Source organism: Pinus tabuliformis, chromosome 1_1 (assembly GCF_031772625.1).
Source record: "Pinus tabuliformis cultivar Carrire ecotype Pingquan chromosome 1_1, CPIR1, whole genome shotgun sequence".
In the NCBI taxonomy this organism is placed as follows: Eukaryota; Viridiplantae; Streptophyta; class Pinopsida; order Pinales; family Pinaceae; genus Pinus; species Pinus tabuliformis.
This window is the reverse complement of record NC_142297.1, coordinates 129639884-129667063: the sequence shown is the minus strand read 5'-3', so window position 1 is coordinate 129667063 and position 27180 is coordinate 129639884.

Below are 27180 nucleotides of genomic sequence, written 5' to 3'. Positions count from 1 at the left end.
TTCTCTTTGTGTTGAAGATAAATCTAGTTTACAGATTTCACTTCCTCCACCACAATCACATGATCCCATCACTCATGCATTGGAGGAATCATACACAATGAGCACTCTTACTAAGTGAAAGTTGTCTTCATTTTTCATGTTTTCTCATTTGTCACAGTCAAAAGAGTGTACATGCTCATCGTCTGCGCATAGTGTGTTGCAACACTATGGTACGTCTACAGAGTGTTTGTCTTGTGCTTTTACTCTTTTCTTTTCTATGGATGCTTTTAAACTCCAAGTGTGTTGGTCTTCATTGTCTTATCTTTTTTGTGTGCTTGTTTACTTGTATATATTTCTGGTCGACTATGCCTTCACCAACATGGGTCAACCAATGCATCGGTGGCTGCATTGGAAATATCACTTCACGTGAGTAGGCCCATGCACTATTTAGTTTAGGAGTAGGAGTAGTGTTTTCTTTGCTTGCATGTTTTTCTTTTCTTACTTGTTTGGATTTCGTTTACTTCTGTTCTTTTCTTGTTTGTCTGTTTCTTGTTATGCACCCATAGGTCTAGCTTCACATGAAACCTTGTTTGGCCCTCGAGACAAGAAAGGTGAAGTACAAGAGGACTTGTACAGCTATCAACAATTGGTTATATGTTGTCCTCCCTCTTTATGAAGACCTTGCGTTCTTTCAGTCAATGGTACCCTGATGAAAAATACGATTTTTTTTTTTTTTCAGATTCAGTCTTGGTGAAAACGCAACACTTGCACTTTTAACTGGTACCACCTATTCTAATCAATTTTTCTATATTTGGTTAACCCTTGCATCTCAGTCAAGTAGAGTAAGGTGAGGAGGAAAAACTTAATGGAAACATACCTTGTTTAAGGAATTGCGTAGAGCAGCCTGGAAGTCAGCCCTGCTCTCTAAAAATGCGCAGAATAGTCTAGCGGACAGCCTTTCTCAAAGAAATTGCGCAGAACATCCAAACACTAGGCTTCAACTCAGGAATTGCGCATACCCAGCTGACATCTTGTCTTCAACTGGAAAATTGGGCAAAGCACGAGAGGTAGTGAGAGCCACTCAGCCTAAGAATTGTGCAGAAGCATTCCATCAGTTGTTATCTGATGCATGTGCTGGCAAGCTACCCAGTTCCCTCCAGAACTGCGCAATCTTCCCATGCATGCATGACAGCCTTTCACGAAAAAAGCAAAAAACATCCCTTAAAATAGGGATCTATTTTTAGCACTAGGAGTTCCATGCAAGTTGATTTTAAAAACTTTTTACCAAGTGTCACTTTTTCCTATATTTGTGGAATGCACGTCATAAACCCTAAATCTGCCAAATCTATTTAATAGATGCCCCAGAGCTTATTCTACACATTTGATGTTGGAGCTCTGGCATTCCCAAGACATCTAGGAACCTTCGGCACAACGTTTTCGGGTAAGTTTTGCTTTTCAAGTCTTTTTCTTCTTTTTCTATCACTTTTATTGCCTTGGCTTGTGTGATTTATGTTTTGCATGTTTTATTGAACAATTACTGGCAATTTAGTTTGTTTTAACTTGTAGAAGTTTTGTTTCAAGTTTTGCATTGTCTTTCTTAAGCGTCACATGCATAACATTGTTTTTGCACTAACAGTCGTCATTGCGGAAACTCTCCCCATCAGCTTCGTTGTTCGTCCATTTGACTAATTCCTACATTGGTTTTGATTGCATGCATGATCATTCACTCCTATCTACACCATCCTTCACCCATGCATTCGAATCTACTCATTTTCAAGTTTCCCTTGGGCAGATCTGGGTTGTCTTGGTTCAGATCTTTCTTTCCTCAGCATGCTTTGCACATTCTTGAACTCGAGGCTCTTCCTTGGCTCCAGGAATTGCACAAAGGCTACCTGTCACTGGCCTCCAAATATGCTCTACGCAGTTCTGGAAGACAGTGCCCAATCTTGCCCACTGTGATTGTGCAATGTGCAGTCCTAGCCATCAGTTGAGTTGGACTGAACTGCACATTGTGCAGTTCCAGTCCATAGTCAACCCAGCTAGACTGTGCTCTGCGCAGTTCGATTCAGAAGCATGTCTCACTCGTAGTTGAGACTGCACAATGCACAGTTCCAGCTAAGAGTCTCCCAGCCTTTGAGAGTCACTATTACACAGTCTTTCACAGTGGTCACCCAGCTTGTTGCATTATCGATCCTTGAAGTGCTTTATGTTTTAAACTCACATTTGTCGACCATGAGTGTTTGATCTGTCTCCAGGTACATCATTTGTTGAGCAGTCTCTTAACAGTACATGCATCATGGTTTCTAAGAGAGCTAGATCAAAGGACACTATAGAGAGCATCACCAGAGGTGTGGTTGAACAGGTGCCATAAAACTTTCCCATCTATGCAGACATGTAGTTGTTCGTAGAGAAGGACATGAAGATAACATGGCAAGAAATAAAGGACACATTTGCAGGCACTTTCAAGGAAGATCTGGAAGATCAATAAGTCTATGTCAACATTCACAAGTTAGGCCTCTACATGGTTGCATGTAGGTACCCCACCTTCCCATGCGCAGATATCATTCACTGGGTTGTCTCACATATCGATCTTGAGATGATGACATTTAGCAGCACCAGTGGGAAACAGCTTGCCACCTTCAGTGATCCAGGTGGCTCCAGGTACACACACAAAACAAACAGGGCTTATGTAAGCCCAAAATCAAAGTGATCAGAATTCTTTCTAACTAGTACCAAAGCGTATATCTTGTTGTCTTGATCGTAAGGGTGCGAACGATTCGTCGATCCGAGCTCATATGAGGGAGAACGAGCCAGTCAACATTTTGGTCAAAGTTGGACTGTGGGCCAAGTTTAAGTGTCCTACAATTTGACCGACCCCGGGGCATGAAACCTAGCTCCTGAAGTCAGGTGAAATTGTTGCCTCTTTAATTTGTCTAATAACCCCTATGTTAGACAAAACGAAAAAATGGCCCCACTTGTAATAAAAATCAAAAAATATATATATTAGGTAGCGAGCCATGACCCCGCCACCTCCGTCGGATCCTAAAGCTTTAATTAAAAAAACAAATTTTTATTATGGGTCGATGGGCCATGATCCCCACCATCCCTCCCTCAACCTCACAACACAATTTAAAAATTAAATGTGGCTCGGCGGCCATTACCCCGTCGAGCCCTCCACCTAACTCACATTACCCATATTAAAACTTAATATGGGGTGGGCGCGAGCCACCTTCAGTGGACCCAACCAACACTCCCAAACCGCAACAAACATATGCCATCATAAATTCAGGGTCTGCAGGGATTGAACCAACCCGGCCCATGTGGGCCGGCCCCCACCGGGTGGCCCCATGTACCATCCATTTAATGCCCCATGTAAATGGCAACCAGTAAAACCAAACAACAACGTGCACAATAATACGATCCCGCCTCAAACAAAAACGCGCCCAAATAAAACTTATGCGCAAATTTTTGGGGAGGTAGGATTTGATCCCCCGACCTCCCCTTAACTAATTGCCTCTTTTACCAACGGGCCAGTGGGACCTTTTTTAAAGCTCCACCCGAAAATTTATATAAAAACCTCATTTGTTAGTGCACCCAGCAGCATGGAGGAGGAAAGAGTGCACATGCTGATCGAGGCATTTTTTTAATTAATTTTTAATGCAGGGTGGAACCATGAACCTGAGAAAAACACAGGCGAAACCATGATTGAGTGAAATTCTCAGGAGGGTGAAATTTTTGCAGTGTCCAAATTGGACAAACTTTATGTCGATCTTACACCTCTCAGTGACACGAACCTAATGGCACAGTTAGAATTTCGATCTGAGCAGCATATTTGCAGAGGACCCGAAGGAGGGAATCTTTGAGGAATCTAGGGGGGTCTAAAAAATTCCTTAAGCCCCAGATTTCCACTTTCTCAGAATTCAGAAATTTGACAGTCGATTTTGCTCTATTTGACGCCACAAATCTGATGGTGTATTTAGATTTTCCATTTTATCATTTCATTTGTTAGCCACTTTTCAAAGTGGAGTGCAAGTGTCAACATTAAACGTGTGAGCAGTGATTCCATGAGATCTGATGCCGCGAGATTGATGGTACATCTAGCTTCAGCAATTTGACATCCTTTTCTTCAGATGGCCCCAAGATGTGAGGTATATGCAGTGTGTTCATATACATCCTTTTGCTATGCATTGTGCTGCACAGATCCCTGTTTGATGTTTGATGAGGGATCTTGTTTCTTACTTGTTTCATGATTCTTGCTTGATGTGATACGGAATCATTTGTGTGATGTACTTGTTGTCATGATTCGTCATGTTTTATTTGAGATCCCTTTGTCATCATGTTGATGGGATCCTCATGTTGTCATCATGTATGTTTGCATTGAGATCCCTTTTATGCCATGTTGGCGGGATGCTCATTATCATCATGCATGAGTTTAGTTCATACAGATAGGAGTCCTTTCTGAATGAGAGTTCCTGTAGCGGAACATCTCTTGGAGCCACTCTTGCGTGAGGGAATTTTCCTTGTATGATAGCGACATCACCACCTATGCACATCATCACTATTGACAGCACTTAATGTAGCGGCCTACACCAACTTGACACCAGGGCCTGGAGATGTAGTCCCTCCTGGATGAACTCCGTTATCAACGTTTTGTGTATTATGTTGTTGATTCTTGTCATGTTCCTTCTTCTTTACAGCATGCATATCTGTTCCTTTATGCTATTTTAAATGAAATTTTAATCACATCACAAAAGAAAAAGATCTTGGTTAAATCTGGGAGTTGAGTCAACTCGGATCAAGTTTTCAAGGTGGAACCATGAACCTGAGGAAAACACAGGCGGAACCATGATTGGGTGAAATTCTCAGGAGGGTGAAATTTTTGTAGTGTCCAAATTGGACAAACTTTATGTTGATCTTACACCTCTCAGTGACACAAACTTGATGGCGCAGTCAAAATTTCGATCTGAGCAGAATATTTGCAGAGGACCCGGAGGAGGGAATCTTTAAGGAATCTAGAGGGATCTAAAAGATTCCTTAAGCCCAGATTTCCACTTTCTCAGAATTCAGAAATTTGACAATCGATTTTGCATTATTCAATGCCACAAATCTAATGGTGTATTCAGATTTTCCATTTTCTCATTTCATTTTTCGGCCACTTTTCAAAGTGGAGTGCACGTGTCAGCATTCAACGTGCGAGCAGTCTTTCCATGAGATCTGACGCCACGAGATTGATGTTACATCTAGCTTCAACAGTTTGACATCATTTTCTTTAAATGGCCCCAGGATGTGAGGTATATGCAATGTGTTCATATACTTCTTTTTGCTATGCATTGTGCTGCACAAATCCATGTTTGATGTTTGATGAGGGATCTTGTTTCTTACTTGTTTTCATGATTCCTTCTTGATGTGATGCGGAATCATTTGTGTGATGTACTTGTTGTCATGATTTGTCATGTTTTATTTGAGATCCCTTTGTCATCATGTTGATGGGATCCTCATGTTGTTGTCATGTATGTTTGCATTGAGATCCCTTCTATGCCATGTTGGTGGGATGCTCATTATCATCATGCATGAGTTTATGTCATAATGATAGGAGTCATTTTTGAATGAGAGTTCCTGCAGTGGAACATCTCTTGGAGCCACTCCTGCATGAGGGCATTTTCCTTGTATGATAGCGACATCACCGCCTATACACATCATCACTATTGATAGCACTTAATGCAGTGGCCTACACCATCTTAACACCGGGGCCCAGAGATGTAGTCCCTCCTGGACGAACTTCGTTATCAATGTTTTGTGTATTATGTTGTTGATTCTTGTCATGTTCCTTCTTCTTTATAGCATGCATATCTCTTCATTTATGTTATTTTAAATGCAATTTTAATCACATCATGAAAGCAAAAGATCTTGGTTAAATCCGGGAGTTGAGTCAACTCGGATCAAGTTTTTAGGGTGGAACCATGACCCTGAGAAAAACACAGCCGAAACCATGATTGGGCGAAATTCTCAGGAGGGTGAAATTTTTGCAGTGTCCAAATTGGACAAACTTTATGTCGATCTTACACCTCTCAACGACACGAACCTGATGGCGTGGTCAGAATTTCGATCTGAGCAGTAGGTTTCTAGATGATCCGGAGGAGGGAATCTTTGAGGGATCTAGGGGGATCTAAAAGATTCCTTAAACCCCAAATTTCCACTTTCTCATAATTCTGAAATTTGACAATCGATTTTGCACTATTTGATGGTGTATTCAGATTTTCCATTTTCTCATTTCATTTTTTGGCCACTTTTCAAAGTGGAGTGCAAGTGTCAGCATTCAACGTGCGAGCAGTCATTCCATGAGATCCGACGTGGTGAGATTGATGATACAGCTAGCTTCAGGAGTTTGACATCCTTTTCTTCAAATGGCCCCAGGATGTGAGGTATATGCAATGTGTTCATATACTTCTTTTTGCTATGCATTGTGCTGCACAGATCCCTGTTTGATTTTTGATGAGGGATCTTGTTTCTTACTTGTTTTCATGATTCCTGCTTGATGTGATGCGGAATCATTTGTGTGATGTACTTGTTGTCATGATTCGTCATATTTTATTTGAGATCCCTTTATTGTCATGTTGATGGGATCCTCATGTTGTTTCCATGTATGTTTGCATTGAGATCCCTTTTATGCCATGTTGGCGGGATGCTCATTATCATCATGCATGAGTTTAGGTCATACTGATAGGAGTCCTTTTTGAATGAAAGTTCCTGCAGTGGAACATCTCTTGGAGCTACTCCTGCGTGAGGGAATTCTCCTTGTATGATAGCGACATCACCACCTATGCACATCATCACTATTAATAGCACTTAATGCAGTGGCCTACACCATCTTGACACCGGCGCCTGGAGACGTAGTCCCTCCTAGACGAACTCCATTATCAACGTTTTGTGTATTATGCTGCTAATTCTTGTCATGTGCCTTCTTCTTTATAGCATGCATATCTGTTCCTTTATACTATTTTAAATGCAATTTTAATCACATCACGAAAGCAAAAGATCTTGGTTAAATCCAGGAGTTGAGTCAACTCGGATCAATTTTGGTATCAGAACGGTATTTGCATGGATGTGAATTGCAAGCATGAAAAATGGAACGTGCAGCGACAGAGGATGAAAAAGCGATGTATGAGACCATGCTCAAAATTTCCCAAAGGGTAATAATGTATGAAACTCTACAGAAAGAGACATAGGAAAAGAAGTGATTGCAGCTTCAGTTACAAGCCATGGAAGAGGCCTTGGAAGAACTGAAGCACAACAAACAAAATCTTCAAACAAAGAATGTTGAATTGAAGATGCTTCTACATGAAGAGAAAGAGAAAAAACAAAGTTTGCTACGACAGTTGCAAGCTAAGGATGAGGCCTTGGAAAAGTTGCAGCGTGACCCATGTGAGGTAAAAAGTAGTTCTCTGAAGTCATGTATGTGTCTTGATCATGATTTCATTGTTTTTCAAAATCATACCATAGGAATTGGCTCCAAACTGTTGAAGAGAATGGGGTATGAAGGAAAGGGCTTTGGCATTAATGGCTAAGGAATTGTCAACCCCATCAAAGTAGAAGAATTACCCCATCAGGCAGGACTTGGGTATGTCAAAAAGGAAGTTGGGGAATGCACCGAGACAGCTAGTGAACCACCAACAACAGATGATGAGAATCCCTCATCAGTTCTTTCCAAATTGACAGAGGAGGTAAAAGATGTTGATTTCCTTTCGGTTTCGTCTTCACATAGTATGATTTATGTTGGATATTTGGAGATCCCAATTACAGGGACAAACATGAGGCTCCTTACCACGACGAGGTACGAGGAGGGAAATGAACTTGGTGTTAATAACCAAGGCATCACTCAACCATTGGAGGTTGAGTAGAGACCTCGATTTGGAGGTTTGAGATACACCGAAGGAGAATGCTCGAAGTTGTCAAATTCTGAGACATCGTCGAAATCGTTGAGGAATGAGAATGATGGGAACACATCGCCATCACCCCATGGAAGTGCCCATTGCAGGGAGAGAGCTAAGGCAAGCTCTCATCGCCATACTTACACTAGAGACAGCAAGGAAAGGTATAACCACTCTTGACATTCGAATGTTCATTTCGATTATAATCATGTTGTTAATGATGGACATAAAACATGGCATCGAAAAACATGTACCTTTTGTGGATTACATAACCATACATTTTCTAAGTGTTGGAAAAGAATAGCAGCACACAAAAGGAGGAGGTATGAAAGACCCTCTCGGCAACAGATAAAGCAGATCTGGAGGAAGAAGACCTATTGCAGTCATTGCAACAGAAGTGGCCATCAAAGAGCCACATGTTGGAGGCTCCATCTGGAGTAGCGCCTTAAAGACAAAGAGTTGGTGCATGAACCAGGTGAAACAATTGTTCGACAAGAAAAACCACCATAGGGGGATGAGCCATTCATAGCGATAAGTGAAAAATGGTTTCTAGATATGTTAGCTTGTTATGGTCATGCTTTTGTAAATCATTTGTTGCATTTTAAAATGTAAAAGTGATGATGTGTTTTCCATTAAGCAACAATGATGTCTGGTATTATTTTGAGTTGCATGATAAACTGTGAAAGTGATGTCGTGTTTCCATCACTTGTCAAGACAAAAAAATAGTGTTTGGACTTATTGTTGTAAATCATTTGTTGCAGTGATGATGTGTTTCCATCACTTATTGAAGCAACAATGATATGTTGGCCTTGTTTTTATAGTTGGGGTATTTTTTCCATCTTGATGTAAACTTGACCACCGAGTATGTGTTATAAACTCGTGGCAAGTATGGGATGATTAAGTCATTAGTTAGTCATGAAAGTCAAGCATGTAATTTTCAAAAAAAATGTACTATAGGTTGCAGAGGTTGCAGGTGTCGGCTCATTGCTTAAGGCTCCAAAGAACAAAGGTGAAGGAGATGGAAGCGAGACCTTTCAGGACGCTTGTGATGCAGACAAGGTATAGAGAAGTTGCAGATTATTTTTCATGCTTTTGGAGGACCAAAATCTCCTCAGTGGGGAGGATTGATCCAGGTGGCTCTAGGGACACACACAGGACAAAGAGGGCTTATGGAAGCTCAAAAATCAAAGTGATCAGAATGCTTTTGAACTAGGACCAGAGGGTAGATCTTGTCATCCTAATTGTAACGGTGTGAACGGTTCGTCGATCCGAGCTCGTATGAGGAAGAACGAGCCAGCCAAATTTTTGGTAAAAGTTGGACTATCGGCCAAGTTTAAGTGTCCTACAATTTGACCGACCCCGGGGCATGAAACCTAGCTCCCGAAACCAGGAGAAATTGTTGCCTCTTTTAATTTGTCTAATAACCCTTATGTTAGACAAATCGAAAAAATGGCCCCATTTGTAATGAAAATAAAAATATATATATATATATTAGGTAGTGGGCCATGACCCCCACTCAATGAGATGGTTAGCATGGCTATAGAATGGAAAGAAGCACCATAGAAAGTAACAACAACAGCAACAGTGAGCAGAAAACTGGCATAAACAAAGGCAAGAGGAAGATTTTCGAGAGCGCAGAGGCTGAGAAAAGCTACAAGTTCAAAGAAGATCCACTCGTTGAGAGAGTAGATTTGGAGATAGATGCAAAGAGGCAACAGTGCCAAAGGTTAGTAGCATAGATAAAGAGGGAGACACAACAACTAGAAGAAGCAGAGAGGAAGTTGCAGGAGACAAAGAAGAAGCTGAAAGCATCACAAGATCTCAAGAGGAGAGAAAGGGAAGAAATGCAGAAACAAGAACAAGAAGAAGGACAAGGCGCACTAACAAATAAAACTTCGCAGATACAGGTTGAGACAATAGAGCAGCTAGCAGATGATGAATAAGCTGAGAAGGTGCAAGTTTGGGAACTTGCTCAGCAAGTTGTGCAGCTGGTTGAGGCAATAGAAATGGAGAAGGAATAGGAGCTGGAGGACCAAGACATCGATCTCATGCCAAGGGCATCCAAGGTCATACCTCAGTCTCCGCCACCTCCATAACAAAAACTAGTCCCAAGCAAGCAAGGATAATTTTTTCTCCTTGATGATGATCAGGAGGCGAATGTGTACAATCTCGCATTTGAAGAGACACAATACAGGATTGTACAGGCACGAAGAAATCAACTCCCAGATGATCACACATCACTTGCACACACAGAAGAAAGGGTGATTGTACCAGATGTTAGAAGACATCTACCTTCCATGGCCGAGGCTTCTAAGTCTTATGCAAAAGCCACGAGCTCAATAATCAAGTTCTTGATAACAGAGAATGATCAAATGGTGAAGGACTTGCAAGAGGCCAAGCAAATAACAAAGCAGTCAGTAGGATCTACCATGAGAGAAATGAAGAAAGAAATAATGGTGGAGATATCAAATTTGGAGGCCACCATATGAATAGTGTATATAATATTTGTCACCATACACAAAGTGATTGTCCATTTATATGGTTTTCAGCAGGAAGACAGCCCAAACTCTCAAAGGAGTTCACACTGTTATTGTGCACATGTAAGAATCGACAATGAGATACAAGGGAGCCACGCTTTACTTGCACAAGAGGATTAAGACATAGGTTTATCTAGACAAAGCATGGATTCAGATGTTGATCCGGAACTGTGAGTAGCTCCCTCCGCTCATCACTAGCATTGAGGCTTCCTATGCACAGTTGTTCAGAAGTCTAGATGTCATAGTGCGAACACACAAGATCCCTTCCATTGGAACCCTCACCCAAGCTATGAGGAAGAACCAAGTAATGTTGGATGTTGACAAGTACATAGAGAAATTGATGCGTGGAACCACTAGCGATGACTTGCAGCTCAGCGCAAATAACATGCAAAGGTACATCAGTGGTCCAGCCACACTCAGGACAATGTTGTGCATGCTTTAGGATGAGCTAAACATAGGTTTCATAACCATATACCCAGAAGCCATGGAGGCAATAGTTTACTTCGACAAAGATGTCATCAAACAGTATGGGGACATAATAGCACAATACCAAGCTTGGTATCAGTTCGCCACCAAATATCATCGTGAGGAGGTTACCGAGTTGGTCTTTCCACAAGACCCCCAGTGATGTTGCTTTTCTTTTCATACTAACTCAAGGCTATTTTGTCCCACATGGGTATATGTGGAAATTCTATTATTGTAAACATGTTGTAAGTGAAATTCCAAGTGTCATTAGTGGAATGTGAATAGTCACTATGTAATGTGAAGAGTCATGAGGGTAGTCCAAGAGTCAAATGGGGAATGTCAAGGGTCACCCCACCCTTTGCTATATATATAACTTCATAACTCATAGTATAGGATTTTGGGAGCCAAGATTTTGGCTAGGCATTGCTTAGAGAAGGATTGGAGAGTATTGTGACAAGCCTTGGCTTCTCCACGGTGCAAAGTGAGTACATCTCTTTGGAGGAGTAGGCAATGTTGACTGTAATGTTCCACTATTGGGGCTAGTGGCTATCAATGGTGTATGTATGGATGGAAATTTCACTTTATATATATATATATATAACAAAGCCATCATGTTTTCATGCATATGTTGTTATTGTAGTTGGACTATTCTGGTTGCTTTAGCAATGTATGTTATTTAACTTACGCATTTGTGTATGAACTATTTTGTATGCAATTGTATGAATCTTGTTGCAATCGTGTTGTTGGTTTAACTTGTCACTTTGGATTGTGGACTATTTTGCTTTATATCTTGTGATGTCATTCATCTTGTGTGTTCCCTTCAGGTTGTGTACTATTACAGGCTTCTAAGAGACAGACTTCCTTTCCCCCTCCATGTGTTAGAACCCCCATGCATCTCACTTGACTCGTTATAAGGTCACGCACTTGCTTCCAACAAAGATATCACACTTACCTCTACGCACTACCGCAGTCAAGGCATTACTTTACTACCCATTGTTGGTACTCCTACTCCAACGGTCTGAGGTCTAGTTGGGACTTCTTACCAGGGAGATCCCCTGACATGTTGGTCGGTTCAGCACATCAACACATGCGAACATCATTATGATCAAAGGAGGTAATTTGATGATGACAATTATGCTTCAAAGGAGCATTGTGGCATCTTGATCATGAATCTTTCCCTTGCAAAGTAGACATTTGGTGTAAAAAGTGCTTTAAAATCATGACAAAGTGACTTTATGGAGCATTAAACATTATTTGAGGCACATTCCACATATTGTGTTATCACACAAAATGTGATCACCCAACCAAAATTGCTAATATTATTAAAATACTCATTGATATTACGGTTTATTACATTAAAACCCATTTTCACATCAAAAACCCATAAAAAGTAGTGTAAGGAGCTATTTTTCCTAAGTTATTTTTACCTATTTGACCTATTCATACAGAAATAATTCAAAAATCAATTATTTACCAGACCAAATCCATCTTAGCCCCGGATCTACCAAGCACCAAGAGGGATCAAATCTCTTTAGGTGCAAACCTTTTAGAGTGAAAAGAGATGTGATCCCTCTCGACACTTGTTATATCTGGAGTTAAGATGGATCTAGGTTGGTCTTTCCCATTTTAAAGAGTATTTCCCCTTTAAATAGCATATATTCCACATGAATGTCTGTTATAGACATATTTGTGCACTGCAACCCCAATCACATATGTCAATAAAAAAAGGGCTCTCAAACCCCTAAAAGTGTTGTTTCATACCCTAAACTATCAAGGTCAACTGATTACATCATTTCCCAGAAGTTCTCCCTGAAAAATTGCTCAGAAATGGTCAAAACTGGACCATACAGACTGCTCCATGCTGAGGGTGTGATGCATCTCACCTGCTACACACAAAGGGTGTGATTCATACTGAAAAGCCCTTCTATAGGGTGCGATGAGCGAGAGCAGACAAATGGCAGAGGCAGTTTGGTAGGTGGAAACTCAGAGAATCTTCTAAAAACTACTCATATGACACTTGCCTCTCTGAATTCGCCCAGGGATGAGTAAGAGATCATGAAATCTCCAAGTGGAACCAAGAACTATCAGTGAAATGACACTAATCAAAATCCCAGAAGCTGACTCACTCTCCTGCAAACATCTATATATGGATCCCTCATCCTAGAGATCCAAAGGCTGGAATTTTGTAATTTGTAAGGAAGTGCTATTGGTTTCTCTTTGAGACATTGTATTGTTGGGTGATCTTTCTTTTTATGAGGTGAAGAGGGCTTTCATGCTGGGAGGATGATGCTGGATCAGACAGCTTGGTTGTAATCCTCTCTTCTACTACTTCTATCAATAAAGCTATTTGAGTTTTCCTCCATATACTTGTATATCTCTAAATCTTGTATTTATATATGAATTTGGTATGGTTAATGTACATATGGTCCTACATTATTTATGGTTATAGATCTCTATGCTTTGATGGTATTTTGTTGCTTTGACTCTACAGGTGTTCTTTGAAGCGGGACAAGTGAGAAAGGAGTGGTGAAAGCTCTATCAAGGGAGAGAGGAAACAAGCAAGGAGACTAGCGAAAGAGTAAGGTTGGTACTCTCTGCTTCTCTCTCATCTATCTCTCGTAAAGGAAAACACAAGTAACTTTGGTTTGTTTGTTTCTAAGATAGCTACCCATCTTAGTGGGACTAGCGGCTCTGAATGGACACTAGTTTTCCCGATAACAATGCCATGTGTTAATACCATGGGTCAATACATTATTTTTATTTTAACATATTTTTATTTTTATTATTTTATTATTTGTGTTTACATGATAGGACAGGACAAGACAGGACATTACAACATCTCTTCCATATTGGGTTGGAGAGCACCTCTTGGCGCAATGAATTATTTTCAATATTTAACTTAAGAAATCATTTTTCTTTAGTTAGTTACCCATAATTAAGGTTATAAACCACCTTTTTGACCTTTTCTCTTATATTTAATTGATACAAACAAAAATAATAATAATAAAAACGAAAAGGGGGTTAGATCTTGATTTGGTCCAATAATCATCTTTTATTATTTAGACCATATCAACTCTAACCACTATTTTGGTATAAATATGAGAGTTTTTCTTCATCATTCCACCTGACCATTTCATCATCCAACATATGATGCTCTACCATTCAAACTCACCCATCTTGAGCTCACACCACCATTGCAACAATTTACCATAGGAGAGAGAGAGAGAGACACTTACATTGTGTAGTATTCATAAATGGTCCTCCAAAGGAGGAGATTAAAAATATGGCACTTCTTCCTAAGATCTCCACATAAGTGTTATAATAAAGCTTTCCTTGGGAAATGAAGTTTGATTATATTTTTTATGTTGCTATTCTATTTTGTTTGCTACTCTTTTAATTTAATTTAATAGCATATTTAATTAAGATAATCAATTTTCATTCAAGATTTTAATCTACTTTGTTTGCAATTAGGTTGAAACTTTGGAGTTGTATTTTTGTTAATCCTTGTTGCAAAAATTCACTAACAATTTGGATGTATGTTTCTACTTTGAGGAGAATTTTTCGGTGCCAAGACACATTATTTAACACATTTTCACACATTAGAAGACATATTTCACATTTTGAGATATTTGGGGTAGGGAAAATAGATTTCCCTCCGTATTCCAGCATCAATGTTATAGTCCCAGAGGTCTCAATTTTAGTATGTCAACTGAAGGTTAGTACAAAATTAAGAGGTATTTTGCACTATATATGCAAGTCATCATTTTTCTTACTTCTCAATGATAGGTTATTAAACTAGTTTAATAGCTATTAATATTAACAGGTTGATATAATATGTACAACTAATGTTAATAGGCTAATAATAAATTTAAAAAAAAAAAAAAATAACGTGTGAATAATGATGAGTATTAATATAAATGATTAATGAGAATTAAAATTAATATCAATAAGAAATAACATTAATAATAAGAAATAAGACTATAGGTTAATATTAATAATAATATAATACTTAAAGTATTAATAATAATAATAATATTAATAAGTATTACTATTAGTATTGATAAGAGTTAATACTAATATAGCCTAATGATGGGTCTCTGTCCAGTCTCACTCTCTTCAAATAATAACCACCATAGAAACATTCAAACAACTACATGTAAATTATCACAATGCATAGTATCAAGACAATAAATGCATGTTTTTAAGGTCATAAAAGTTGCATATGGGCCTTTATGTGTACAATTCAAGGGCCCATCATACCCCCTACTTATATGTTTCCCCATCCTAGGAAAATGTACCTTCTCTTGAGTTGTTGTTCTCTCATCTCCTTGGCACCTTGCTTAGCACCCTATGCTATGTATTTGGGTAACTCTTCTCATTGATAAAACCTTATTGCATTACATATTCTCTTCCATTCTTCGTATTCCCACTTTTCATTGATATGTTATGTTAGTCTTAGCAATAGTGGGGGATGTTAGAAAATTATATATTACGGAGCAATGGAATACATAAAATATTGCAGAAATATAAACACAGAAAACGCACAAAACAAGAGACACACAGATATACGTGGTTCACCCAGTTTGGGCTACGTCCACCCCGAACAGCCAGTCCTTCCTTTCTATTATCCAGCAAAATGAAGAGACACAACCTACAGCAAATCTGTTGTAATATCCTCTGTTTTCTCTCACAGTCTCACCTCTCTATTTCTCGCTCACAGAATACACATCTATCACACAGCCTCAAATACAATACCCTCATACAAAGAGAGGGGTTGCCTTCTATGGCAAAAAACCCTAAACTAAACATAAGTTCTACCGTCAGATCATCCGCCTAATGAACGGCCCAGATTGACTAGAAATTACTATACTTTTACAAGGCAATTTTACAGCTGTTTTTAGCTTCAGGGGTGCTGCCCCTGAGACCCCCTGCCAGGGAGGGGCTCCCAAAGGTCTCAGTCGCCCCCCCTGGACCCCCCCTGCAGTGAATATTTTACGGGCGGCGTTGCCGCCCCCATTTCGAACTGGGGTCCTATGTGGTGATACCTTTTGAATATAGAAGATAATCAGGCTCCACACCCAACAATCTCCCACTTGGAGACTGATTGTAGCAACTCCACCGCTGCTCCATTTGCTGGACAATGACTCCTCTTTGGACCTGGCTGTTTCTCATCTTCATGGTCATCCTTGAAGACCAACTGAAACTGAGCATATTCTCAGTTTCTCCCTGGTTACAACTTTTGTTAGCATATCTGCAGGATTCTGGCTAGTGTGTATCTTTTCCAGCTTCAACTCTCGATCTTCCAATACTGATCGTATGAAATGGTACTTGAGCTGTATGTGTTTAGTCCTGCAATGAAATGTTGAGTTCTTTGCAAGATGAATGGCACTTTGACTATCACTGTATAACGTGCCCATATCATGCTCCTTACCCAATTCACCCATAAACCTTTATAACCAAATCATTTCTTTACTAGCCTCTATAGCAGCAACATACTCTGCTTCTGTTGTGGAAAGTGCAACAACACTTTGGATTTTTGAAACCCAACTGACAGTTGTTCCTCCAACAGTAAATACATATCCTGTAGTGCTCCTCCTATAATCTTTGTCACCTGCCATATCTGCATCAACATATCCTTGTAGGGAGATGTTTGAACCATCAAAGCATAATGCTTGATTTGTGGTACCTTTCAAATATCTGAGAATCCATTTCACTGCCATCCAATGTTCCTTTCCTGGATTGTTCATGTACCTGCTTACAACTCCCACTGCATGTGTAATATCAGGCCTTGTGGAGACCATTGCATACATTAAGCTTCCAACTGCTGATGCATATGGAACTTTAGACATATAATCCATGTCTTCTTGGGTCTTTGGGCACATTTCCTTGCTAAGTTTGAAATGGATAGCAAAAGGTGTACTAACTGGTTTTGATTGTGCATGTTAAATCTTTTCAACACCTTTTGTATGTACTCATTCTGAGACAATGTTAATTTACGGTTTTTCCTGTCTCTAGTTATTCTCATACCAAGGATTTGTTTTGCAACTCCCAAATCCTTCATTGCAAATGAATTTGCCAATTTTATTTTGAGCACATTTATTTCCTGCATGTTAGATCCTGCAACAAGCATGTCATCTACATACAATAACAATATAATATAGCTGCCATCATTTTGCTTTTTCAAATAAACACAATGATCAGAGTGACATCTAGTATAACCTTGTTCAGACATAAACTTGTCAAATTTTAGATACCACTGCCTTGGAGCCTGTTTTAAGCCATACAAGCTCTTCTTCAACCTGCACACTATTTTCTCCTTCCCTTTCACCTCATATCCCTGTGGCTGCTGCATATATATCTCTTCCTCCAAATCCCCATGGAGAAAGGCTGTCTTTACATCTAACTGCTCAAGATGCAAATCTTCAGCTCCTACAAGACTTAAAATGGTTCTGATTGAAGTCATTTTAACAACAGGAGAAAATATTTCATCAAAATCAATACCTTTCTTCTGTTCAAACCCCTTTACCACAAGTCTAGCTTTATACCTATGTTTTCCTCCATCTTCTTCCTTTAGCCTGTAAACCCATTTATTCTTCAATGTAGTTTTTCCTACAGGCAACCTGACTAAATCCCAAGTCTAGTTATGCATTAAGGAGTCCATCTCTTCTTCCATGGCTACCTCCCACTTCTTCCTGCTTTCAACCTGCATTGCTTCTTCATAACATTCGGGTTCACCGGAATCAATCAACAATAAATAATATAATGAAGGAGAGTATCATTCAGGGGGTCTACTTATCCTGGTAGATCTTCTAACACCACTTTCAGGTGTTTGGGATGCCTGTTGTTGTTGTGGTGGTTGCTGTTGTTGTGGTTGTTGATTATTATTATTTTCAGGCACCTTTCCTTTTTCAGTGATTTCATCAAGAACTGCGTATTCCTTGTTTTCCTTTTCCTGTTTCTTTTCCTGCAACTGATTCTTATATAAGACCTTTTCATTGAATATTACATCTCTGCTCCTAATGATTTTGTGATTTTCGTAATCATATAAGCAATAACCAAAATCATTAACACCATATCCAATAAAGGTACATTTCTTTGACTTCTCCTCAAGCTTTGTTCTATTTTCTTTATCAGTATGGACAAAGGCCTCACAACCAAAAGGCTTTAAAATAGAGTAGTTTACCTTTTTACCTATCCATGCTTCCTCTGGAACACCACCATCCAAGGAACTTGAAGGCCCTCTGTTTATTAGATAAACAGCAGTATCTACAGCATCTGCCCAAAACTGTAAAGGCAATCCTGCATGCAATCTCATGCACCTTGCACGCTCCATGATTGTTCTGTTCATCCTTTCTGACACACCATTTTCTTGTGGTGTTCTTGGAGCTGTCTTCTCTCTGCGAATTCCATGCTCTGAACAGTACCTATCAAACTCTTTGTTGCAATATTCACCTCCATTGTCTGATCTAAGACACTTCAATTTCTTTCCTGTCTCAATCTCAACCAAAGCTTTCCATTTCTTGAAGTATCAAATACATCAGATTTATTCTTAATACAATAAATCCAAGTTTTTATAGTTGCATCATCAATAAAATTAACATAATAACGAGAGCCACCGAGAGATGATACCTGAGCAGGTCCCCATACGTCTGTATGCACAAGCTCTAATTTTTCGTTCTTCTTTTCTTTCCCAACTCTGAGAAATCTGACTCTCTTTTGTTTTCCATAAATGCAGTTCTCACAGAAGTCCAAATCAACATTCTTCAAACCCGGCAACAAATTCCTTGAGTGAATAATCTTCATCCCTTTTTCACTCATGTGTCCGAGCCTATGATGCCATAATGTTGCATCTGCTCCTTTGGAAGTTAAAGCATTAACAGAGTTAGAAATACCATTGCATAAATACAATGTACCAACCTTTTCGCCTTTTGCTATTACCAGGGCTCCTTTAGTGACCTTCCAAGCTTTATCTGTGAAAGTTGTCACACAACCTTCACCGCCTAACTACCCTGTTGAAATCAAATTTTTCTTTAGATCTGGAACATGCCTTACCTCTTTTAATAGCCATTGGTTTCCATTCTGCTGTTTTACAAGAACCTTACCCATTCCAACGATTTTACAGGGTTTATCATCACTCAGACGAACTTGTCCAAAATCTCCTTGAACATAGTCATGAAAGTATTTCTTATCAGGTGTGGCATGGAATGAAGCCCCTGAATCTACCACCCAGGAATCAGTAATATTTTCGAAAGAAAGAATCAAAGCATCTTGTAACACCTCACCTGTCACATTTGCTTCATGATTGTTTTCTTGTTGTGCATCTCCTTCTTTTCCCTTCTGAGATCTACAGTCTTTCTTTAGGTGTCCTTTCTTTCCACATTTCCAGCACACTATCCCCGATCTGGACTTGGATCTGCCTTTCCTTGATTTACTGTGATATCCTGAGCTCTTTCCTCTTTCCATTTTTCTTCCTCTAGACTCTGCACTCAAAGAATTTCCCGATGTCTCACCGGAGCTTTTCCGTCGCATTTCCTCGCTAAGGATAGCACTGACAACATCATCAAACTTTAAAGTACTAGATCCAGAAACGGAGTTACTAATGGCCATTACCAAACCATTCCAACTTTCTGGTAATGAGCACAAGAATAACAGAGCTCTAACTTCATCATCAAAGTTTACCCCTACAGAACTTAACTGACTTGTAACTGTATTAAAATCATTTAAATGGTTTGCAACAGATCCACCTTTCGACATATTCATATTAAATAACCGTTTCATAAGAAATACCTTGTTTGAGGCCGAGGGTTTTTCATATAGCTTCGACAACGTTTGCATCAAACCCTCTGTCGTGGTTTCCTTCGAAATGTTGAAGGCGACTGATGCAGCAAGGCACAACCGTATTGTTCCGAGTGCCTTTCTATTGAGAAGGTTCCATTCTTCGTCTTTCATACCCGTCGGCATCTTTGTTTTTCTGCCCAATGGTAGGTATAGATCTTTCTGATACAGATAATCTTCCATTTGCATCTTCCACAGCGAGAAGTTTTGGCTGTTAAATTTCTCGACCCTAAACTTACCATCTTCCGCCATTGCTCCCACTCGAACTAGGAACCCTTCTTTCCTGCAAGTTTATCAGCCAAATAGACCTTCGGCTCTGATACCAGTTGTTAGAAAATTATATATTACGGAGCAATGGAACACATAAAATATTGCAGAAATATAAACACAGAAAACGCACAAAACAAGAGAGACACAGATATACGTGGTTCACCCAGTTTGGGCTACGTCCACCCCGAACAGCCAGTCCTTCCTTTCTATTATCTAGCAAAATGAAGAGACACAACCTACAGCAAATCCGCTGTAATATCCTCTATTTTCTCTCACAGTCTCACGTCTCTGTTTCTCGCTCACAGAATACACATCTATCACACAGCCTCAAATACAATACCCTCATACAAAGAGAGGGGTTTCCTTCTAGGGCAAAAAACCCTAAACTAAACATAAGTTCCACCGTCAGATCATCCGCCTAATGAACGGCCAAAATTGACTAGAAATTACTATACTTTTACAAGGCAATTTTACCGCTGTTTTTAGCTTTGGGGGCGTTGCCCTCGAAACCCCCCGCCAGGGGGGGCTCCCAAAGGTCGCAGCCGCCCCCCTGGACCCCCCCTGCAGCGAATATTTTACGGGCGGCGTTGCCGCCCCCATTTCGAACTGGGGTCCTATGTGGCGATACCTTTTGAATATAGAAGATATTCAGGCTCCACACCCAACAGGGGATTGAATTCATTCTAATCAACTACATACCCAACCTTTGTCGGATTATTTTATAGAAAGTTGTTTTAGAAAAGGCATTGTGTAGCCTAGTTGGCGATGGATTTCTCTCAGCTGCAAACTATAAGAAAAAAATTGTCATTTTCTTTGGCGTGATTGTATAATTTCATTTCTCGGTAATTAGAATATATCCTCAAAGTGGAGGATAGTCTCTTCTTGTCTTTGCCTCCAAATATAAGCCACATATTGGTCCTCCATGAGGAGGCTATCAGTCATGATGATATTCTAAGGGTTAGGTATTGTTTCCCTTATCCATAATGGTGTGGTCACTTCTTCTTCTAATGCATTTTTAACCTCCTCAACCCATACCTATTTATGCCTCAACTAAGAGGCCAGGGCTATAAGTTGGACATCCCATCCATGGAGGTTTAGGTCCTACAATGGTAGTTAGGAAACACCATGTTGTGTAGATATAACTCACATATCCTAGCCTTCTCTTCAATATTAAAACTTTGGAATATTCTAATGAAGTTCTTAGGAGTTTGGATGTGAACTTATACTTCTTGTGCCAAATAATATTTTTGAAACCTGCACCATTGCTCTTTTAGAAACAAATTCTAGATCCTTACTGACTACCTCCAACTAGCCATCTCTAAGGATAGGTGGGCCATGAACCCTAGATTATTTTCCATATGTTCCAATTTATCATTGTCGATCATTCTTGTTGATTCAAAAAAAATTGTTGTTGCTTAAGTTGATTGTTTTCCTTCTCTAGACACCCCCTTTTGTTGGCCTCTTGAAGTTTACGGATCATCATTTCCTCTCTGAGTTGATAAACTTCATCTTCTAGCTTGGCTACATCCCCAACTCCCTTCTTTGTTACTATCATTTTCCATCGATGTTCTTCACTTTTTGTTTTCTCAATCTCCAAAATTTCATGGGTAGGAAATGAGAAGGTGAGAATTGTCCCATGGAAGGGAGTCTTAAATATTATGGTTGAAAACATCTTCCTATAGAAGGCTTGGTTGTTCCTCTAAGTTGTGTCCCTCATTTTTCTATGAAATATGCTATTTATTTATCCTACATAGGCTATGTATGAAAAGTTACTTGTTGTGCCTATTCCTACTATGTATGAGGTACTTTTTCCTCTTTCTGTAGTGTTGCTTGTGGCTACTTTTTTCTCCATTCTTCTTGTATTGTTTCTTCCTTCTTATGCAACTAGCTCACAAAAAGATAGATCAATAACTTAAAAAGTATCCTCTTTGAGGCGGAAACCTCCTTTAGATTACATAAATGAACAATTCTTGGATGATACAAATGACAATGCCTCCTTTCCATATATAGGAGTCTAAGGGGTCACAATATAATCAGAGCCTACATAACAATAATAATGTAAGGACACAACAATAACAATAATGGGACTACACTAACAATAACAATAAGGGACTACACTAGTAGTATAGGGACCTAACATGCCCCTCTCCTTCAAAAAATTGTTGTCCTCAATGCTTGAGTAGTTTTGGATGCTTCTGTATAAAATCCTCATCCTCCCATGTGGAATCTTCGACAAGTAAGTTCTTCCACTTGATGAGATACTCTGAAATTGATTGATTTCGTAGTTGTCGGGTTCTTGTTTCCGTGACTGCTTCAAGTTCCAATATGATTTTTCCTTCCTTGTCATGTTCTGGCAATATTGTTTGAACTGGGAGCTTGTCACCTACAACCTTCTTTAAGCATGAAACATGGAAAATTGGATGCACTCGAGAAGATACAAAAAGCTCTAATTTGTATGCCATAGTACCAATCTTTTGCAACACCTTGTAAGGACCATAATACTTTGGTTATAATTTATTTTGCTTCTTAGCTTGCTTGAGGAACATTTGTTTGTATGTTTGTAGCCGTAAAAATACCCAGTCACCTACATCAAAACTTCTTTCACTGCAATGTTGAACTCCTTGTTGTTTCATTCGATTATGCGCAAAAGTGAGTTTATCCTTTAAGATTTGGAGAACTTGTTGTTGATGCTTGATGTGATATTCTACTACTTGAACCTTAGAATTTTCTCGTAAATATGATGTGATGGATGCTGGATGATATCCATAAAGTGCCATAAATGGGGTCATTTTTGTTGCAGTAGGGAAGGAAGTGTTATACCACCATTCAGCCAAAGCTAACCACTTGACCTATTGTGTTTGTTTATCATATACAAAGCAATGAAGATATCCTTCCAAACATTTTTTCACTATCTCAATTTTCCCATCAGATTGAGGATGATAAGGTGAGCTATAAGCTAATTGAGTACCCAGACAAGAAAATAATTTCGTCCAAAAAATTCCAGGTTAAATGGGATCTTTGTTGCTTACAATAATCTTTTGGTTTCCATGTAGATTTTGAATTTTTTCCTTAAATGCACTAGCAACTGTACTGGCTTTAAATGGATGAGATAATGCACAAAAATATGCATACTTGGTAATTCTATCCACTATCACCATGATGATACTCTTTCCTTCAGACTTGGGTAAACATGTGATAAAATCCATTGAAACCTCCTCCTAACATTGACTCAGAATGGCTAAAGGTTGTAACAAACCCGAGGTCTTAATTGTCTCAACTTTATTTTGTTGGAAAAATAAACATTCCACCACAAACTTTTGAATATTAGATTTAAGGCCCTCCCAAAAAAATTCCTTCTTGACCCTGTGGTAAGTTTTTAAAAATCCTGAGTGCCCTCCTAAGGGAGAGGTGTGCAATTCCAAAAGAATATTTTGTTTGAGTTGGGAATTATTACAAATATATAAGTGATCTTTGTACCATAATGAATCATTTTTCTAGCTAAATGTATCATATATATTTGGATCTTGCTACAAATTTTGAATGAGCGTCCACACTTCTTCGTCATTCTTCCATTCATCCCTTGCTTCGATTTTCCAATCTGGTTGGATAATAGAAATGGCACAAAGAAATCCTTTCACATACTCATCCTTTCTTAATGATGCATTTGCAACAACATTTTGCTTCCCTTTTTATTACAGGATTTAATAAAATTCATAACCCAATATCTTTGTGACCCATTTTTGCTACTCTTCTGAAGATAATATTTGTTCCAAAAAGTATTTAAGACTATCATGATCTATTTTTACCTTGAAGTGTATTCCCATTAGGTAAGGTTGTCATTTCTTTAGTGCATGTAGTATTGCCAACATTTCCTTCTCATAAATACATATGGTCGGATTCATTTCTTCTTTCTTTAGGATTGGTTCCTAGTGTATATCCTATTTTTTTTATGTTTCTTGTTCCTTTTCTTCCTCCTTCAATGAGTTAGGTTCCCAACAGTGAACCTCATGTTGGTTGTTATCATTTAAAGTCCATATGAATACATCAATCCTATGTTCCTCTAGAATATCATTTACCGTTATATTCAATTTTTGGAAGTCCTCAATGTGCTTCGTCATTGAACCCTTTCATTTGAGATTTATCAATTGGCTAAAGAAGGTGTTTCTCTTTCTATCCTCATAATGTATTATCATTTTCTCCGTAAAAATTTACCAAGTGACAAGTGGTTTACGATAACAAAACCATCGATACCATACAAACTGATTGGGTTCTAGATATAAAGTTGTAATGTGTACCTTTTGTGTGTGTTTCACATTATGGAGATCAAAATATTGCTCCATCTGTAGTATGCATGTTACCGGATGCTTGTTGTAACAACCTTTGGGGTAAATGTGTATATAAAAAAAAAATAGAAATAGAAATATAATAAACATATCAGCCATCAAAATCCATATATACATCAGTACATTTTCACATGAAAATCAAGGGAATCAATTTTTTTCATTAATAAATGCAATGAACCAACCAGAGATGGGACTACTACGTTCCACCTGACCATAGATTGGCCGAGCCAAGTCTCTCTTCATCCAATCACCCCCGTGCCATATTCCAAGCATGAATGTGGGAACTCATAGAACACATCAATCAAAACTCATCCAGGGCTTCCAGAGGCCACCCACCTCAACCCATCAAACAATGATTCCACCTCACGGTCAGACATCACCAAAAACCATCATCAAATTGGTCTCTATCCAAGCCTTACAGGGCTTCCAAAGTGTTTGTCCAACCAAGGATTCCAGAACTAGTAACTCGACCCATAGCTTATACATGGCTTCCAGAGCGTTTGTCCAACCAAGGCTTCCAGGACTAGTAACTCAACCCGCTAAGGGCTTCCAGAGCGTTTGTCCAACTAGGGCTTCCAGGACTAGTAACTCAACCCAAGCTCTTATAGGGCTTCCAAAGCATTTGTTCAACCAGGGCTTCCAAGACTAGTAACTCAACCCAAGCTGTTACAGGGCTTCCAAAGCGTTCAACCAGGGCTTCCAAGACTAGTAACTCAACCCAAGCTATGGAAAAATGAGAACCAACCAAAGAAAAGCTATGAAAGTAAACCCACAATCACCATGGCTATCCAGGAAATGGCAAGTCTAGGCAATCCACTTTCAATCCTGGCCATCCTCCATGCCAATGACAGATCATAACCAAGAAATCACATGCATGTGCCATGCATGCTAAAACTAGTGAAGAAATCATACATGCAACTCGGTACCTGTAAGAAAATATGATGTAGTTGTTGATGTCAATGCCTTCTTGCACTTTCTTGTTCTTCATTTGCCTTCTTGCCCCAAGAATCCAATCATATCACACCCTCCAAGAGTGCTCCAAGAAAAATCTAAGTGTCCAAGAGTGTGAGAGAGAGATAGAATAATGCGAGAGCTCCAAAGCTAAACTGACCAAGTCTTACCCATTGATCCTCAAAAGCCTTTTTATTAATGAGGCCTCTATTTTCTTCATTTTCCATTATTTTCCTTCAATTTCCTCCTCACATGCAACATGTGACCTTTCACCTTCCTTTTCTCCTAATTTCCATTATTTTCATAAATAAATGTGCCAAAATACCTTTTTGCCTCTTTAATGCCTTAGCCATTTCCTTAGCGATAAACAACCAAATGAACACCCCCTATGATGTCCTTCCCACCATTCAGCTTGGAATATGTGTCCCACCATCTGTGGTATTTATATATTTTTACATGGAATTTTCACCAGGGTTGTTACACAACCCTCCCCCTTGGGGGAACACTATCCTTGGTACCTGCAAGAAAATATGATGTAGTTTCTGATGCCGATGCCTTCTTGCGCTTTCCTGTTCTTCCTTTTCCTTCTTGCTCCAAGAATCCAAGTAAGCCACACCCTCCAAGAATTCTCCAAGAAAAATCTAAGTATCCAAGAGTATGAGAGAGAGAGAGAATAATGAGAGAGCTCCAAAGCTAATCTAACCAAGTCTTGCCCACTGATCCTCAGAAGCCTTTTTATTAATGAGGCCTCTATTTTCTTCATTTTCCATTATTTTCCTTCAATTTCCTCCTCACATGCAACATGTGACGTTTCACCTTCCTTTTCTCCTAATTTCCATTATTTTCATAAATAAATGTGCCAAAATACCTTTTTGCCTCTTTAATGTCTTAGCCATTTCCTTTTCCAGTTTCCATAGTGATAAACAATCAAATTAACACCCCCTAGGATGTCCTTCCCACCATTCATCTTGGAATACGTGCCCCATCATCCGTGGTATTTATATATTTTTACATGGAATTTTCACCAGGGTTGTTACACAACCCTCCCCCTTGGTGGAACACCATCCTCGGTGTTTAATGAAACCTATAAACAAAATACCATTGAAAACAAAACATACTGCCCACGAAGCTTTATAACACAGCTCATTGTAGTTTTTACAATGAAATATTTGCTCAAAATCAAAACATCATGACAACATGACAACACAATGCATAATAGAGCTTTATAACACAGCTCATTATGGTATTTACAATAACCACATATACACATATTCACGTATGCACATTTTATCAACCAACAAATAAAATAATATAAATCCGCAACAAGGGAATCTAGAGGCTCACACCGCCACCCTCAAAATAATACTAGGATCCACCTCCTTCCTAGGAAGTCCAGAATCCACTGCAAATTCAAATTTGCATCCAATGTCCAGCGCTATAATCCTGCACCACTTGTCCTCTCAGCGAACATTTACCGGCTCATTGTTCCAAGGCACACTCCCAATGTGCATCTGATTCCATATGGCAATGCTAATGACCAAAACAAATCCATCCTTGACCTTCCCTTCGCTACTAGACACTCCCTCGGGAATCTGGTCACCCCTTTCGTGCAGTCACTCACCTTCCAAGTTCCACTGGCACCCCATCCTGGGCAATCCATCCCTTGGCAAGGCTTCCTCGCATCAAAAGATACAAAAACTAAGGCATATACCTGCCTCAACACATCATACCAGTCATAGCATGCTCATGGAAATCAATGGACACTATTGGGTACCAGTGTCCCATAATGGCCCTGCTCCTAAAGTGCTTTACCAACATACTGTTGCATGTTTCAATTCCTTTGTTGTTGCTACTAATTCTTGCAGTCGATTT